The 19,232-nt window shown below is 39.6% G+C and overlaps 1 long non-coding RNA gene across 6 annotated transcripts in view; it reads left to right on the top strand.

Moving 5' to 3' along the window:
* Positions 1 to 570: 570 nt before the first annotated feature.
* The window catches only part of LOC138690345 (uncharacterized), a 28,576-nt gene continuing 9,914 nt past the window's right edge, over positions 571 to 19,232 (top strand). For 3 of the 6 annotated variants that reach the window (XR_011329197.1, XR_011329195.1, XR_011329192.1), the window contains exon 1: positions 8,406 to 18,293. This is a non-coding gene — a long non-coding RNA (uncharacterized lncRNA). Of the gene's footprint in view, positions 2,867 to 8,405; positions 18,294 to 19,232 lie in introns of those variants that run through there. The other 3 variants (XR_011329193.1, XR_011329196.1, XR_011329194.1) reach the window with 3 other exon arrangements.

The raw sequence follows: 19,232 nt of genomic DNA, 5'->3' as shown, positions 1-19,232 counted from the left end.
GAATTTAGCTGGGAGCTACAGAGAGCTGTGAAAATCAGTCTAGGTAGTTAGATGCCTCAATGAGACCTCAGAAACGTGCTCTTGCCAATTAGGACTTGCCTTTCAGGGGTCTTCACCCGATTACTTGCTCTCTCCTGGAGCACGTCCATAGTCACGGTGAGGGACGAAGTTAATCAAACCCCAGCAGGTTTTCTTGTAGAAACGTGGCTTGCAAGCAATACTTTTAAAATAGTTTACCTAACCACTGTTATTAACGGTAACTGTTGTCATCAGCTATAGATGACCGTATTGACTATTTCATGATATAAAGAAAACTGCTCAAAAAATGACAAGTTCTGTTTTGGAAAGAAGGAAGGGAAAAGACACCGTTAAAGACCCGCACGCCCCCGACGATAACGCTGTACATCACCCCAAAATCACTTGCAGGTGTACACAAGTCTCGCCGCTCCTTCTAGCCCAATTTTTGTATGCAAGGTCATCCTCCTGGTGCTACCTTAGAAACTGGCCTTATTCTATAGAGGACATTGAATGATAACACTGCGAGTCAGCTGACTGCTGTGTCACAGAGCTGCTGCTTTCTACATTATCGCAACTGCCAGAGCTCTTACTGCTGCAGTTTTCTAGTCGCAGTGCGGCAAAGCAGACGCATAGAACCAGGCACAAAGCAGCATAGGTTTTTTTTATTCTTGCCTTTTTCCTACGAGGGAAATTTTCCTGGTGTTAGCATAGGAACAGACACGCAGCCTGGATGTGTTGGCTTCAGCCTGGCAGCGTTTTCAGCTGAGCAGGGACTGCTCGGAGCTCTGTACCCAAACTGCCTCTGAGGAAGAACACCTGGTTTCCCACTTGGTGTATTAAGAGGGGTTTTTTTTATGCCACGCTGATATACCTGCAGCAATAGGACAAAGGAGATGGCACTTGTCACTGTTTGTCTGACTGGGGCCTTTGCAGGCACTCCACTGCCGAAGCCGTGCCAGCGTCCCAGGGTCATATAGATTGGTAATCCAGATTGCCGCAATTTCTTACATCAGTTAGAGCAAAGCTCAAACAAGAAACCAGACTCTCTGACCTAAATCAGTCCCAGTCCTTCTGGATACAGGGCAGCAGTCGACTAGCAATGACACAACCAGCCATCAAGTGGAGAGTCTCTGGGATTGCAATCTGTATCGGTTGGAGTCTGAGAGAATGAAACCCTTTCGGTTATCCAGTCGCTTCTCCTTCTTCTAATACTACAATTACTACAACTACTACTACTTCTGTTTTTCTTGCCTGTAAGAAGCTATTAATTGTGCTTGGTCTCTGAGTGTATATTTGCGTGGATTAGTCTGCCTATAATGCAGTCCTTATCTGCTCCTGCTGGAAATCAGGGCACGAAGTCAGCCTGCTTTAACAGTTGTTTCTTTCTGCGTGATGCTATGCAACTAGAATGGGTTACACTGACAACAAAGGAACAAGCACAAAGCACCACTTTCTTTGCTGGACTGTTACAGGAACATAACTCTTCTTCGATATGACGCCCTGGTCTCTTCTCTTTGCTGGTTTGTTGGTTTTGTTTTTGTTTTTTTTAAAAATTCATCTAATTGAAGAGCCTAGCAGACACCATCGTGGATGTGGTTTTTAATGATTTGGAAAAGACAGCCTGTGGAGACTGCGATTTGAGACAGCAACACATTTAGGTTATTGCCAATTTGAAATACTTGGTTTGTGAAGCACAGCCCTAAGGGACGAGCTCAGTAACTGAGAAAGAGATGGTAGATAAAGAAATAAAAATGACAAGCGTAATGGAGGCTCTGCAAAAGAGACTGTCAGAGAATCAGTTCATGGATGGCAATTTCACCAGTCTGAATCTGAATAATTCATAGATTGAAATTACCCTGCTTTCACCTTTCCATTTAAACCGGCATGATCTGAATCTCTAATAAATTTTCAAGATAAAGTAAAACGCCAATTTGAATCTGAAGAGCTTTTAAAACCAGATGCTACACCCTGAATCTTTCGATACCTTTCACAATTATCCTGTGAGAACCGCACTTCATCACGAAGCACCATTACCAGTGAAAATTACTGTGATTACAATAGCAACAATAGAATACCATCAAATGATCTCTAATTTACCTAATTTACCAAGGCTGACTGTGTGCCCATTGTGTTTCACTACGTCTGGCATTGGATCAATATCACAGTGGAACAAAAATGCCTTAGTGTGTGCTTCCTTCTGGTACCTTTAACTTTGACAGCACAGGAAAAATCTATCTACTGTTAAATGTTTTTACAGCCAATCTACATGCCTGCTGTAGGATCTGATTGATTCTCCATGATTTTCTTTAGTTCTTGGGTATTGGATGTCATTGTGTTACTAATTTGTTTATAACGTATACTCATGCACAAAGGCTGCAGCAAACGAGTACCAGCAGAGAGACCCTGCACTGCTGCTGCAGTAGCAGCGCTCTCGCAGGGGAAGCCAAACCGACTTCGGTGCCTTATGTGAATAATTACTCGTGTCTGAGTTAGAAAGGCTTTCTAGCATCACCGGTCTTGGTTGTACTACGTGAAAAATGTATGCAAAAGCCATGGTCAAGAAAAACGATCGCGTGTAATACTAACAAGATTTTTTCCCCTATTCAGCAATTAGCATGTGGTCGTGAGAGACAGGCTGCGGCTCCTTCTGTAGATGTGTGTCTGTAGGTACGCGTGCACGTTCATAAATGTAAAGACACTGTGCTTTGTGAATATGTGCCGATCACTGAAAGTAACAACTTTTTCTGACAAGCCAGGCGCAGTGTTTTGCCACAATCTGCTGGGTTGTAACAAATCCCTGGTCTGGAGGTGTAAATTTCCTATAGGATGATGCGTGACTTCTGGAACAGTAAGTACCATTTATGCAATATGTTGGTGCCTATAGCTACGCTGCAGACTAGTATTTTAAGCATAGTTCGAGTCCTTGTAGCATAACCACAATGTGGAGAAGTGAGAAACACGTACAGAAGGCTAGAAACAGGCATTCTTCATGGAGACGACTGTATCTGCTGCCTGTATGTGTGTGAGTTGTACACTTCAGGCTTGTTTTTCGGTTTATAACCAGATTTACTCAGCCTTCAGGGAATATTTTCTAAGGAAGGAAGGTAAGCAGTATTTCTTCTTATTCATATGACTGTGTTGTATTTCTTTGGGGGAAAATGCATGTTTGTAGCACATAGTTACATAATACAGCATGATCTCATGACATCTAATTAAAGGTTTCAGTATTTGTTCATGTTAAAACTGGACAGGAAAGCAGATTTAAAATATGGCTTTTTATTCAAAATACACTTGCAGAAATGCTACGCTAAAAAAGAACTTAACGATTGGGTTTGTATTCAGATTTGACTCTAATGTCATTAAATAAGAGCCTATTCTACCTCAATAATAATGTTCTTGAAACCTTTGGATTTTAGATATTTTGTCTTCTTAAAACACAATTTACTGTACCTCTGAATTTTCTGTATAGGAGTGGAGCCTGTTCTCTAGAGGTAGAAGAGCCAGAAGGTTTTACAGCTTGAGCTGTGATAACAAAGGAATTTGAAAGGGCACAAAATATGATTATAGAAAAATCTTGAATTTTAAATTATTCAGTAATGTGATTTAGCAAACTGTTTTTCTTAGACAACATGCTCTCAAGTTACTACACTATCTGGATTTAATTAGTCCGTTCACTGCTATATTTATATTCTTCATTTTCACACAGTGTTCAAAACTTAACAAAGAAAAATCCTTGTGCAGAGCAAAGACTGAAACTCTGGTGAAAGTGTAAAACCTACATTGTGTTACTGGGGTAATAAAATCAAGAGATTCAGACCCAACTTTGCTGAAAAGAACTAAGTGTTTTGGTTTAACTGTTTTATGATGAGCATTTCATGTTTTTGTGTATGCAAAAATAACATATACTGATATAACTACCATACTGCAAGGATCATGCAAACAGGAATGTGAATGTTTTGCAAAACACCATACAAACACCTGCTAGCATTTACATTACTGTTATTACTGCCACAATCTACTAGTATCATATACTCTTTTGAAATGGTGGTCTGTTAACCATTTTGATTCTATGGAGTATTTGCAATCAGCATTTTTTTATCAGTCTTATCTGCTGTGACAGTCTGTAGAGAGTGGCTGGTCATGGGGTGCTAGGTGTCCTCATTAACAACTGCAGGGCAGATCTAATATAGAGTTTACATGCTGTTGATGGCTTCAGCAGGGCCCGATCCAAATCGTTCTGGGGATCCACACCGGAGTCCTCTAACTTACTTTGTGTTTGTATTATTGAATTTTTAATGTGCCACTGGCTTTCTCCCACTGCTCCATACTGGCCTCACCTTTCAAAATATGCAGTGCAGGTCAGGCCTAATGCTGTTTCTCAGTGTAAGTCACTGCAGAAGTTGCCAGAGGATGTTATGACAGTGCCCTCAGGGGGTGAGGTTATCTGTGAGACTGTCATGAAGTACTCTGAAAAAGTTTGAAAGCCTCAGCAAGTAAACTCTGCCTTTTAGGCTGGTGTGTGTTTCAAAGAAGGCAGGATTTCAGTCTGCCAGTAGGATAGATTGCATATGCAAATGGGGAGAAAAAAGCATTAAAACCTTTTCAGCCACAGGATCATGAAATAATATTAGCAATATTACCTCATAAAAAGCATTAAAATATAGTCAACTGTATCATCCATGTATTTTCTGATATGGCTATAGCTAATCAGGTACAGCTACAGCTGAAGTGTTTAAGATGTGTAATTGTATGTGTTGAAATAAATGGCAGACTGTGCAATACTAAACTTCTAACATAAAGCCACTAACTTTAGCAATATTGATTCAACAGTTAATCTTCATTACATCACAAGAAGTATTAGTCTGGTTTTGTGCTTATGTTTTTCACTGCGCTACACTTGCCTATAAATGAATCTGCAATGGCAAAGTAAGGGCCAAAACACTTCCTTTACATGAATTCCCAATTAAATGCAAATATTCGCTTGAGTAAAATTCCCTCTATGCGTTCGGTGGACCCATGCCCTCCTCTGCAGCTAGGCAGTGATCATGATGCAGTGGCACATGTGAAAAACCTACTGGAGCCCATCCTGCTACCACTGAATTTAATAGCAAGACTCCCTGTGCCATCATCATAAAAGATGGATTAATTAATTGCCTTCCATTACAGCCTTCCTGTGAAAGTTGTTGCTGGTTTTTTCTGTCTTGATTGTAAGAGTCCGGTATAGTTGACACAACGTTGAAGAGAAGATGCTTTCTGTTCACCAGGACACATGACCTCACCTGAGCTAAACATACACTGAAACCAGCAACTCAGGACTGGTTTATTTGCAAATTGAAGGGGCCTGCTTGCCTGTAGTTTTGTTGATAATATTTGTGCTCACTCACTTGTCAATTCTGCATTCTTATCAGCTGCTATAAAACACACAAGTTCTGATCTGTACTGCTTGTATCTGTTTGGACAAGAGCCCTGAGGATAGGAGGGTCTGTTGTGGGTTTGGTTTTTTTCACCTTACAGTTGCTTTGAATTAATTGCAACTGCCTGTGGAAATACGATCCCCTAAGAATGTAGAGAAATGCATTATTGATAAGTATGTATAAAATATCTCTAGATTCCTCTGCACTCTGGCTGCTATGAATTTCACACCATTATTCCCAGTCAAAAGTGTTAGGAGAAAAGTAAGACTGAAGTAACTTGAAAGGATAACAGCAGCATTTCCAAACCAACCATTTCGACGCAGGAAATTCAGAGTTAAACAGAAGAAAATCCAAATGGGTTCACAGATACAATTAAAATACCTAAGCAGCTTACTCTCTTTTTGCTGCCATGTGATAACTGCAGGATTTGATAGAGGTAAATAATTTTGCCATTTCAGTTTATATTATATAGATACAATCAAAAACCACATTTGGCTTTTAAAGTATTTGCATCGTGTTTCACAGTATCAGTTCAGTTTCTTTATGAACTATAAACATATACTTGCTCTGTGCTTTTAGCTACATAACTGTAACGTAACCAAAAGTTCTGAAAATTGAATGATTTCTGACTGACTGAAAGAGGGAAATCAATTCTGAAATGGGAATTGCAGTAGAGGCAGTGGGTTTCCCAGGTCTCATGCCAACAGAGCTTCTTGTTGTGGGTTTTCTAGATCAGGTTAAACTCCTCATTGCGTTAGAATTTGTCCTAATGAACACAAAGTTAAAAATGAGTGGGAATTCAAAATATGTCCCCATTTGTGCCTGAAAACTTGCGATTTTTTTCTCTAACTACATCTGATACTCTTTCTGCCACAGGTCTTGTCTCAAAGTTTACCAGGGAATTGTATCCAAAAGCATATTTGCAATAATATACCTCATTCGTAGCTAGTCATGCATAGCCAAGCACGCACAATGAATTAGCACCTGTGGAAAATGCTAAATTGGGAAATGCTGTTAAAATGGAAAAAAAAAAAATTGATAGACTGTAGGATTGCCATTGTACTGTTCACTTATACTCAGTATTTCACAGAGATTGTGCAGAAGTGAACATACAGTTAAATTATACAAAGTGAAACGTTCAATAGAAAAAAGCCTTTTCTCGTACTCACCTGTTTCTGTTTCTTCTGGCTCCTATGTTCGTTCAAAACCCGTCTCCAGTGGCACAACAGTCACAGCAACTGGCCGCCCCTCTGACCTGCAGGCAGTACGTGATGGTAAGAAGCTTCACCAAGGTGGGAAACGGAGGAGATCCCGCAGCCTCTGCTCCTAACGGGGGGAGAGGAGGTATGCAGAGGGGCCTTGAGGATGGGAGACTATATGCTACATGCTTCTGAACCCTATAGTCCAGCAAAAGTGGAAAAATGTCATTATTAAGCAATTAAAGAGGAGTAGGAACATCTTTAGTTTCTATGTTTTCACAGGCAGCTCTTCTGTAAACTTGTCATATTTATACCTAGCATGAGCGTCATGTATTGAAACTCCAAATTACCCAGAAAATTTAACTTGCCAATCAATATTGTGACTGAGGAAAAAGTTTCTATAACCCAATACACTACAATAATGTTTACTTACATACATGTACACAGGCCCAGTGCTACTCTTCAAAAACAGCTTTAAGGCCTTTTTATTTGCATGTTAATGTAGCTAACTATGCCACTGCACCTATAATACCTATAAGTTGACCATATATTTTATATTAGCTTAAGCAGCTATATCCCATTTAAAATGGCGGTTTTGGCAATGGCATTTTTGCCTTTCCTTTGAGTGATACAGCACGGCCTGTATGATGCAGAGAATTAGCATGGATTATTGCAATTCCTTTTCTAAAAAGGAATTATTTTCTTCAAAGCTTGTCTGTACTAAACTTATCCCCTACCTTTTCATGAGGGGCAGTCTCCGTCTTTGGCCATCTGATGGGCTTGATCTGGTTATGAATTGCTTGCAGTTTCTGCTTTTGTGGTGTTCTTTGTTTGTTTTATTATATTTAGGAGTTGGAGTGCATCCTCTCCTCTGCCACAGAACTTGATGCTAGGCAATTACTTAAACCAAACTTTTTAATGATATGAGCTTCATCTTCTGAATGCCCGACAGTTGTGCATGACTTGCTGAATTCCTGAGCTCTTACAACAGTATCTGGAGTCCATGGGAGTATGGTAGGATGGATTCTCTGTGAAGGAATAAAAAATGTAGCTTTCAGGTGCTTCAGATTGTTTGCCCTAATTTAGACAATACTTGTGACCTTAATCTCTGGGTCTTTATTTTTGTAAATAAGTCTCTCTAAACACAATTCTTTCACTGTATAGGGCACTTTATGAAAGCAATTTCATTAACAAATGTGAGTCAGATGACAAATAGGTTAAGTGTTAGGGGAAAATCCTGCTGGAAATTAGCACTCCCATCATCAGTGCTGTCTGTGGTAAATTAGCAGCACGCTTTTCAGGAAATGAGGACAAAAAGACTGAATGGCTGCTCATTGAGAGTTTGTCTTGAGCACAGAGTAAGTTTTGTGCCCCTTGCTGTTGGTTCTTCTGTCTATCTCAGCATTTTCCCATTTTGGAAAGCAACCTTCTTGTCACGATCTCTCTGCCCACTTAAGGCACCGTTCCCCAGGGCTTCCCACTCCTTTCCTAACAGCTCTGCATCTCCACCACTTCCCACCCCAGGTCCCAGTCTTTGGCTAGTCAATCCTAATCCTCTCCAAATAGACTTTTTTTTTTTTTGCCGTCCCACTTTTCACACCCCTTCCCGCCCTCCAGTTGAGCTTTTGTTTCCAGTTGCTTGGCATCAGGCTGGTTCTTTATTGTTCTGGTCTGGCCTTCAAAGTATAGGCAGCACCAAGCACCCAAATGTGGGTGGATTTTCAGGGAGGGAGCAATAGGTGCGTCTCCCAGGGAGAACTACAGCAAAGAGCATGGGGTGCAGGATTGAGACATGAGGCAGAAGTTAGAAGCGATGGGACTAAAATCTGATCTTCATTGCTTCTTAAGAATAATCCTTGGCAGGGTACTCTACCTAGTATAAGCCAAATCATCTCTTTGAATCCCTGCCGATCTTCTAGTTTCTGCTCATGACCTCTCCACCATCAGCAAAGGTGTAAAACTTAACCGAGAGACACCTTTGCTTTCGTTTACCTGAGCTCTACTGAGCACTGATCGTACGCAACGTGTTAAATTTCCTCCCATATTGTAGCCACATTTTTCATTGTGCACAACCTTCAGAAACACACAATAACCTGGCGCTTTTTTCTTTGTTTCTCCGCCCTGGAAATTGTAGTTTCACTTTCAAAAGCTAATTCAAGAGCTGTTCATTTACAAGCAATAGTAAAACTTTACCAAGTCCCACCTGCTGACTGGGTGCTACTGGGATGGGCAGACGGAACTTCACAGAGGGGGAACGCGTTCCTCAGCAGTCCCTTGTCACTTGTTCAACAGACGAGTCATGGTGTCCTCCTAGGAGCTACTGATGAGGAGAAATAACAATTCCTCATCAGAAATGTGTCCTTCTAAACCAGACCATAACTCTATCAAAAAACTCATTTGTACTTCCCAAGCAGAAGTAAAAATGTAAAGAAAAAAAAAGTGAAAATTGGCAGCTGTCTCATGAGCATCACGGCTAGTAGCTGAGTGGCAACTTCAGACATAAAGAATTTGAAATTGCTTTCTTAATGATGTGAGCTCCTTTTATTCTTAAAAACTTACTGAGGCCTTCAGGCTTGGAGTTTCAGTTAGCTGTTAGTTGCAAAAGCTACTGAATACAGTAGCTAGTAACTATAAGTAAGAAGGGGTTAAAAAGGAAGAAGAACAAAACCAGGTTCATGCAAAGGTGAATTCAAGTGAACCAGAAATAGAGTTTCATACTTTTAATTATTTTGCATTATTTTTACTACATCTTTGCATAACTTGATTTTGGTCAGCAACAAAACTGGCAAAATATGGAAATGGCTCCCTTTATCTAAATTTCTCTAATTTGCTTCTGTGGCCGTTAGGACTATTTTATTTTTTCAGCAAATGGAGTGAGGTCTGTTACAGACAGCCCACATATGGTACTTCTCCTTGAGGAGCAAGGTGGGAGGTTGTATGTCCCCTTTTCCTCTATGTGGTACAGCCAGACTCCTCCAGTATCTGGTCAAGTACACTTATCTATGTGATTTCCCATATATTGTTATGTTTTGACATACTTTCATAATATTTGATGAGCAAGTACCAACTGTAAGCTAATCAACTGCAGTATGCATAGCTATAATACAGTTTCTTCCATAATAAATCCTTTGTAAGTGCACTTAGAGACAATATAAGTGATAAATAATTTATGATAAAAAATACATTTATAATTATATACATATGTGTACCCAAACACTCGCAAACAATAATTTTTAACATGACTTTATGCATATGGAACCATTTAACTTTGTTTTCAACAGGGTTCTGTCCCTTGTTTATAGTTTGACACTGATAGGGGAATACCTCTACTTTGCCTTTGCAATGTTTTGTTTTTCTTTCTGCTGCTTGGGTTTGCTGATGCAAGAATGTAGATTAGTTTTTAAATAACTGTAATTCTTCAGATGGCATAGCGGTATACCACAGATCTGAATTTCAAGAGCCACTACAGTGTTGGATGAACCATATTTATTAGCTATTAATAGTAAAACTATTACAGGCATCAGAGGCTGCACAAGAAAACCTTAAGAAGTGCTTTAATGTTGGGTCTCTAGGCTAAACTCCTGACTGCAATCTCAGCAAATTCTTTCTGTGTTTGTGGAAATTAGTTTCATAACATTTTCCTTATTTTCTTTGGACACCCTTCCTGTATTTTAAGTTATTCTTCTAACTCAGATATGTTTGGTTTATGTTTGCTTCTTTCTTTCTGATATTCAGATTCCATCTTTCTGTGGTAATCATCAGGGTTTTTTTTCTTTTTCCTAATACTGTTTAGACTAACAGCAAATGCTCATCTGAGGAACTCTGAGGAGCCAAATTTGGCCAGATTGGTATAAATAAACAGGCAGACATTATTTTCCAGCTGTCTCCCATTGCTGTCCATACATGCTGATAAAACTGTTGTCTAGAACTTTAAAGACTAAAAGAAGACAACAAGGCAAAATAAAAGTAGTAGAAAGATACATTACAAAACCCAAGAAAATTAGCATGTGACAAATTGCATCTTTCTGTTAAAAAGAATTAGCTTCCAACCACTGAAGTACAATGTGATACCTATTTATCAAGTTAAATTGTTTTCTTGTTGCAAAGCACAAACTTAATTACAGAGATCATTTACATATGGATGGCATTTGCTTAAGCAATATTTCTAACACTGTATGCATAAGTATGATTTAACTTCAATTTTTTTTAACCCCATGCTTCCAGAAAATAGGCAAACATAATGCTGGAAACAAGCTCCTGGATGATCAAAATGCAGTCCTTTACTTACTCAGGGAACTATGCCTGTAGCAGTTTCTGTGAACTTAACAATCCTCATCATTAAATAGCTTGAGTTGTTATTTTTTCGTCCCCACTATTTGTATTAAAAAAACTACTCTAGAACCTCACCACTTTTATGGTCAGAAACCTTCTAATTTCCAGCCTAAATTTATTCATGGCCAAATTACACCCATTTGTTCTTGTGCCAACATTGTCTGCTAGAGTAAATAGTTCTTTTCCTTGCCTACTGTTTACCACCCTATTGTGTTTTTAGAGAATAATTATTTCCTGTATCAGCTTTTGTTTCTGCTAGACTAAACAAGCAAAAATTTTGCAGCCTTGCTCTTAAAATGACTTCTCTCTGCAGCTCTTTTTTCTTTACCTGTTTCATCTTCCATGAACATGATGTAAAAAAATCTCTGTGAGATCTCTCAGGTGCCTTAAACAGTGGCACAGATATTTTTCTTTTTTCTGCTAAGAGATAGTTTAACTGGTTCATCCTTGGATGGCATTTGCTTTTTCATGGTCATATCCCACTGGTAACTTAATAACCCTGCAGTCAGCTAAGATGTATACCTAGATCCATCTCCTATGTTGTTTACAGCTGATATGCTCCTAGTTTATAGCAGATTTTCTTATTAATCCTCAACTGTGTGTATCCACTGCCAACATTACACGTTTAAGAGCGCATTTAGCAGTGTGCGTTTTTAATGTGCTTTTTCCAAGGGTAACACGTTTTGGATAAATTGATAATAGATAATAGAAAAAGAATAATGTTGGGAGACAAAGGGAGGTACTCACCACACTGACAGCACCAGGCACTGACAGCACCAGGAATAAGAAATTTTCACAAGTTCTTCAAAGTAATATGGTAGAACATAAAGGTTTGAGTGTGCTATGGTGTGTGCAGTTCCTTAGGAAATTCTTTTTTGGTCTTGTATACTCACAGCTGCTTGAATATTGCATTCTAGTTGGGGAAAAAGTTTGTTGGCTGCATTAGAGCAGGAGCTCCCAAAGGCACCTATGGAATCTTTCAAGATGGCATGAAAGGAGCGTGAGGGACCGTGGAGCCCACCACCTCCTCCCAGGGAGCATGGGGAAAAGGCTTCTGGGTTGCATTTGCTGCCCAAGCAGCCAAATGTCTTTTCTGGTGTGTATCTGAAGCTCAGCACGCAGCTGGCAGCTACGGCGTCTACCACAGTAATAGAAAAGAAGATGATGGTGGTATCTAAAGCCAATTAATTTGGAGAATCTCTGTATGGGAGTGCTCTGTAGTGGTAGTAGTATTCACAAGCCATTCCCTAGAAGTCACACCACTGTAGATCTGTCTTTTTACTTGGTTTTGCTTTTTTTTTAAAGTTGGCATAACAGTTAAAGACTTGAGACTTTACAGAGTCTGTATCTTTGAAGTAGCAATGCAATATTTCTTTACATGAGTGTTTCAAAATAATTAGGATTATTACATCAATACTCCTAGAGTTGTTCACACTAAAAAAGCTTTGATACTACCTGGTTGTAAAGGTTCCATTTAAGAGCCATACATTTTGGAATGAAGAATATATAACTCTTAGGTTTTAGAAGACATTGACATTTTCAGAAGCATGTTAATGATTTTGGACTGCAAGCTCAACTAGCTAGGAGTTGGGAAACTTTCAGTCCTTCAGAAAAGGACTGAAATGTTCTTTGTTGTGGAAGCCAGCAATTTATAAAACACCTTTAGTTGTACAATCAGAGAGCAGAAGACTAGTGTATTCCCACACTTACTAGCAAGAGCTTCACTATTTATTAGAAAGATGAACTACGTTTTTGAGGGATTGTTTTTAGAGGGAGAAAGATTATATAAAAATCATGTGATAGATTTTTTTTTATTTTTGTTTTGCATAAAAGCACTGGAATGAGAAAATTTATTCAAAAGAGTTATCTGCTAGGGCATGCAGCTTTACAGAATTCTTGAAAAATCTTTTTGTCAGTTTCAAATTTGATGGGAATCTGCTTATTGGGAGGGGAATCTGTATCTATTCAGGATTATTTTATTAAGTTATTAAAAGGTAGTTTTACTTAATGTGCCCTCCTTTGACTATTGCTATATAATACCTTCTTTGATGTTGAAGTGGTGAACAAATTAACTTTTTGGTGCATTATTAGTAATGTTTAATATGTTGTATTCTGTTTAGGGCATCCCTGTGGAGCTGATAGCTGTGGACTAATGCCTGGTATACTAAGCAGGCAAGCTTTGAACGTCTTTCAGTGCTAACATAATGACTTTCACCAAAGGAGGAAGAAGTCTTGATATTTTTCATTTTGTTAAGCTGAGCTTGGAAGGCTTTGATTTTATAAATCCCAGGATCTATGACTTAAGTAAACCTAGCATATGCAAATAGTGGCTTCAAAAAGTAAATGAACTGATATTTCTGTCAGAAGAGTTTATTTCTCTTGACCCATAATTCACTGTCTTTTTAGAAATACTTGAGACACGTTCAGACATCAGAAACTTGCAGGCCTCCGCTGCAGCAGGGTGCAACCAAATGATCATTCCGACTTTACAAGATTAACTTTAAAGCAGTTCTTTCCCCTAACTTGCCTCTTTCTTTTTTTTGCTAGTTGTAGTTAGTAAAAGTATTTGGCAAACCAGGACAAAGCTAGTCATTAGTCTCTTCTCTTTAGACAATGATAGACTTACTGTGTTGCTAAAGGAAAGGGATTTGCAAAGTACCTTACAGAAAGAAACATGTCACAGAAAGTAAAACATGTAGTGGATGGTAATACTATCCTACCAAGTTTAATCTGGTAGAGGTGTGAGGCTAATTAAGAAAGTATTAAACTACACATAATGGATACCAGTCACATTGCTTAATATACTGCTGGAGGAAACAGAACTGCAGAGGTGATGAAAGCATTGCAAGAGCATATGTAGAAGAGAAATAAAATACAATTGCTGCATGCAAGTATAGTGGGTTTTACAGGTAAACGCGGTATACTGGTTTGACAAGATGTTCTTTTACACAGTACAATTTTGCCATTAATACAGATTCTAGATAGAAAATATTTGTTAAGTTTTTTAAAATAGCTTGGGGGGGGGCAGTGAAGAGCAAGGAATCACCCTTCAGCAGTTATTTATATAGGAAATGTTTGCATTATTCTCTTAATATAAAATCATTATTTTTCCTTTTGTGTAGTACCTTCTGGTGCCATTTTAGAATTAAAATCAACAACTTTTTTTCCAAGCTAAGAAAATTTATGTTTCTATGAGAAGCTGTCCTCATCAATAAGTTAATATAAAATACTGTTTGGCATCTACATGAAGAAGCAGTCAGAAATTATTTTCTATGTAAAATGGAGAGAATTTTTTTTCTCAGTTATTTTCTCTCCATTTCTTGTGTTGGGTTCCTTTCCAATAGATTTCTTGGAGCTCTGACTCAGGGTGAAATAGATCTGTTGTTTGCTACACAAAGATTTATTGGTACAGAGACATAGAGAAAAAAGTTGTGTTTAGGCATACAAATTTTGGGTTGTCTTCTCCATATTTTTAGACTATTTCCTTTTCTTTATACACTCAAGTCCCATAAATCTGTTAGGTGACCTAATTAGATACCTCAGTACCGTAACATCAGTGGGAGAAGAGCAGAAGGATATGGTAAGTATCGATATCATGCTGTAAGGAGCGCCATGTTGATTCAAGAGCAAAAGCGGTAACAATTCCACTCCGGGAATTCGGGGCCGCGCATCAGCACGGATGCCGCTGTGCCACGCAGGCTAACGCAGGCACACGGCAGGCGGTGGGACAGACCCCCAGCGCTGGCTTCGGCTTCCCCTTCAGTCTGCGGTTGGAGTGGTTTATAATAATAAGAGTTTACACCATAAGGCTTTTGGCAACGTCTTCCTGCTTCCAAGGAGTTTAACACTTAGCGTGACTCTGTAGCTGGTGAGGATTTTTTCTGTCTTTCAAGTAACTCCTTAAAATCGGGTGTTTCAGGGCATTTCTCAACTTGTGTAGGCGACTCGAGTGTTGTATGTGATGAGTTGTTGACTTGTGGATTAAGAGAAGGCTGCATGCGTGTTGTGCGCAGCGCACGTACGTGACTATTGAAAGGATACAGCAGGTCACAAACATGCTCCCATATCCACTGCCCACACGTCTCCTGCTTCTTCACACACAGAACCACGACGGGCAGGGCTGATTTAGGAGGCTATTTGGGATCTTCATGGAGCAAGTAGTCCCAGGTGGAGCTGGGAAGTGAAGGAGACTGTACCAGCTGGGAGCCAAACAGCAGTAATGCAGGAACTGTGGGGAGGTGCTGCAGCTCATAAAGGTTTATAATATCATAGGTTACTGTAATTATTACAGAAACAGGAAAGAAATAATCAATTCCTCCCTTCCAAGCACTTTATATGAGACATCTGCGAAATGGTGGAGTTGAAAGGGAGATAAGGCTGTTCGTACTCTGCGCTCGAGCTGGATGTGGGTTACTCCCTTTCAGGTGGGTGGTCTAAGCTTCAGGTGATGGGAGTGGTTCCCCGGTTTTTGAAGTTTTACTTTTTCTTCTTTTTTCATCTTCCTCCTGGCATATTGCTCTGCTTTCTCACGAACGGTGTCACTAGTAGAGCACTAACCAGATGTCTCAGCAGGGCTGTTTTCATTTTGCTACCATAGTATATACTTACCCTGGGTCACCACGCTTTCTTTTGCATTACATGTTTTCCTCTCTATCTGAGCTTCAGCTGAACAGTCTGTTCATTTTAAAAACACTAGCAAAAACAAGAGAGAAGAAAAAACTTACCCTTACGAATCACTTGCAAGTTCACCTCCAAATTGGAAGTTGGTCTTTCTTTTTTCCAATCCTGTGACTTTATTTTCAGCTTTGTTGAGCCTTTGCAGGCTTTGTGTCACTTCCGGAGTCCTGGAAAGTGGATTACTATAAATAAGAATAGAGTCTTAGAGGCTTTCAGTGTGAGTATCCAGGTTGAAAGTCCTTTTAACAAATTTAATCAGTTTAGTTAAAAAAAAAAGAATCCTCCAAACCATTCTGCCTTTAGTAGCAGCACAAAAAAACAGGTGCTCAAACAAAAAGAAAATAGCAAATCCACTTATTCCTTAAAAGTATAAAATGTTAACAGAAAGGGTACTTTAAAGTAGTATGTGTGAGTGCTATACACATGAACGTTGAATATATATTCCCTTAAAATCATCTACTAAGGAAATAAAATATCCATTTGCATTTTACTCTTGCACTTAGGTTTATTAAGATAATATATGTATCTTTTTGTATGCTGAGCCATTGCTTTGCCTCTGCCTAAGCCTGTCCAAGGTGTATGAATATTGACTGTTTAATGTACACCCCACGGTGTATTATTGCTTACTTAAAGCATGACCTTGTTTTTTCTGTTAATTATATTTTCCCCTTGTAGGAAAGTAAGTTTACTCATTCTGAATCATGCCAAACCGCAAAATCTGGAAAGGAATATTGTGGCTCTACTTGGAAAGTACTAATTGGGCTTCCGCCATCACTGGGAAAGCTGTATAGTCTTTTATTATTTTAACTGGCCAAATGCCCTTTGTTACCACATTAACAGTCTCCCTATGGTGCCTGTAACTTTGATATTATTTTCACTTTTACGCTAAATTTGACCAGATGAAAGACACAAACCCTCCAATTTTGAAATAAAAAAATAGCATGTTTTGTTAATCCTGTATTTCAGAGGGAAAGCCTGTGAAAATGATAACCTATGTCTGCTGGCCAAAGTTTTTGTTCGGTAAACCCATCCTGCCAGCTGTTCTCATTGGCAAGAGGAAAGACAATATTTTGGTATCTTTAATTTTTCCATTTTAAAGCAGAAGTTTTGCTTGTGTCATCATTTAAATCATGCATGTTAACAACAGCCTGGCAAACAATACCGCACTTTGTAAAGACCTCAGTTTGGATGGTATCACTGCGATGTTGCAATAAAGCTGTTTTAGACTATTAAATACAACTTAAGTCACTTACTGACTACGAACTATTGCAGGTGCTCTGGACTGTGCTGCTGAAGAACTGCTTTTAAAGGCCTAAAGAAGACACTGAAGCAGATATATAGGTGCATTTGCATTTGATGCCACTGGGAGTTAAAGACACAAAATACCTCAAAAGACTGGCCTCTCACTCACGTGCCTTTGGTCCTCATCTCATGAGGTAGACGGGACAAGGATCAGCAGATGGTGACTTAGGTCCAGTCCTTAGCAAATGAGGAGGGATGGCCTCTGGCAGGAGAGAGGAACACTGGCATTTCTAAGAGACAAGCAGCAGTCACCTAAAGCTCCAGGCTTAGCCAGATACTCTTCCCGCACTGAGAATATCCCATTCAAAACGGGTACCGGGAACGTTCTCTCTTCAGCTCTCTCTCTCTGACTGCAAGCTTTAATTTCTGCTGAAACAGGAGGGGTGTTCTCATCATGCTTAAGAACATTTAAGAATGTCTTTCTCAATTTCCAGGTAACCTGAAGCCTGAGTGGTTACAGGCGTATCGGATCCCACACCTTGGCAGAGGATTATTTCTGCATATGTTCTGGGACAGCTCAGCACTAAAGACTTACAAGGAAAAAAAAAAAAATCTTGATTCTGCAACAGTTTGTTTAGATTCCTTCAAGGTTTCAAGGATGTCTTAAAGTCCTCAAGGGGCAAGACAAGCAAATTGATCAGGATAAAGCTAGGTTTCAAGTCTTTGCTTGTCTAGATGTAAAGCCTCTTTCACTAAAATGGAGCATAGGGGAAGACAAGGAAGTCTTTTAAAACAAGAGTTTCATTCATTCGTGCATTACCGTAATGACGCTACTGTCTTAAATGCTCTGAGGTAGATGGTGCTTGTGACCTTGCCAGTATGTTTCGTAAGGGGGACAGTATAACCTTGCACTGCCCCAAAACAGAACCGAGCCCTTCCATCTATTAAAGCTGTCTTAGGCAATTCAGCGAACACCATAATGGCTCCTTTATAGGCCTCTACTTGTATTTGATAGTATAGGGCACATTCCAAGGAAGATGGGGATAGTTCCTGTGTTTTGCCTACTTACTGCTGTTGTAGCAGCTTGATGTAAAAGCTGATAACAAAATAGATGGTGCGTTTTGTTAGCAGGGCCCAGCCCAACAACCACACTAGTGATATTGTAATTATATCAGGGATGCACATTTGCTTTTAAATAGATTTCACCTGGCATCTGCAATATGTGAATTTAGGAAAAAAAAAAAAGTATTTTTTCAAGTTTTAATTTCCTCCAGAAGCATATAATAATTCACTGCCTTTTTCTCTCCTTCAGGTTAGCTCTCATCACTGCAGATACAGCTAGAAGTACATATCTTTTGGCTGAAGTTTGCTTGCCTGCCGAACTGGCAGAGCCTTTCAGGATACATTTCAGGTAAGGTAAATCCATTAATCAAGGGCAAAAGCACTAGGGAAATATATTTTTAAAATGAAAAATACAGTTTGGTAGCACTCTTACAAGTTACTTCCCTGAATTTGGCTTTTTGCAGTTAGCATGCCTCACGCAACAGCCTGCCCAGTTCCCATATGCCTCTATGTCATTATTAGATTTTCACAAAGGAATTCTGGGTGGTACTTGTCCCAGAGAGCTTGGTCAGAAGGAAAATGTAAACCCTGGCTTCTCTGGAAGGCTGGTGTTCCTACGCCTCTGCTCCAAGATCCCGCAGTGGGTGGCTGAGCACCCCGTGCAACGTAGTCCCGCTGCTGGGGCATCGCCAGGTGATGCACTAGGACCTGCCCTGCGGGTTAAGTTGCTGTCGTGGTTTAATCCCAGCCAGCAACTAAGCACCATGCAGCCGCTCGCTTACTCGTCCCCCCTCCCGGTGGGGTGGGGAGGAGAATTGGAAAAAAAAGTAAACCCGGTGGGTTTAGGTAAGACCAGATTAATAACTAAAATAAAATATAATATAATAATAACAATAATAATACAACAAATATAATAACAATAATTCTAACGGAAAGTAATATAACAAAAAGAGAGAAATTAGACCCAAGAAAAGCCGAGTGATGCACAGTGCAATTGGTCACCAGCTGCTGACTGATGCCCGAGCAGCGATCAGCCCCTCCTGGCCAACTCCCCCCAGTTTATACACCAAGCATGACATCCTATGGTATGGAATATCCCTTTGGCTAGTTCGGGTCAGCTGTCCCAGCCGTGCTCCCTCCCAGCTTCTTGTACACCTGCTTGCTGGCAGAGCATGGGAAACTGAAAAATCCTTAATTTAGGGTAAGCGCTACTTAGCGACAACTAAAACATCAGTGTGTTACTAACATTATTCTCACACTAAATCCAAAACACATCATACCAGCTACT

Source organism: Haliaeetus albicilla, chromosome 21, assembly GCF_947461875.1.
Source record: "Haliaeetus albicilla chromosome 21, bHalAlb1.1, whole genome shotgun sequence".
NCBI lineage: Eukaryota > Metazoa > Chordata > Aves > Accipitriformes > Accipitridae > Haliaeetus > Haliaeetus albicilla.
Note: the sequence above shows the minus strand (reverse complement) of the source record. Positions and strands in the feature narration are given on the sequence as shown.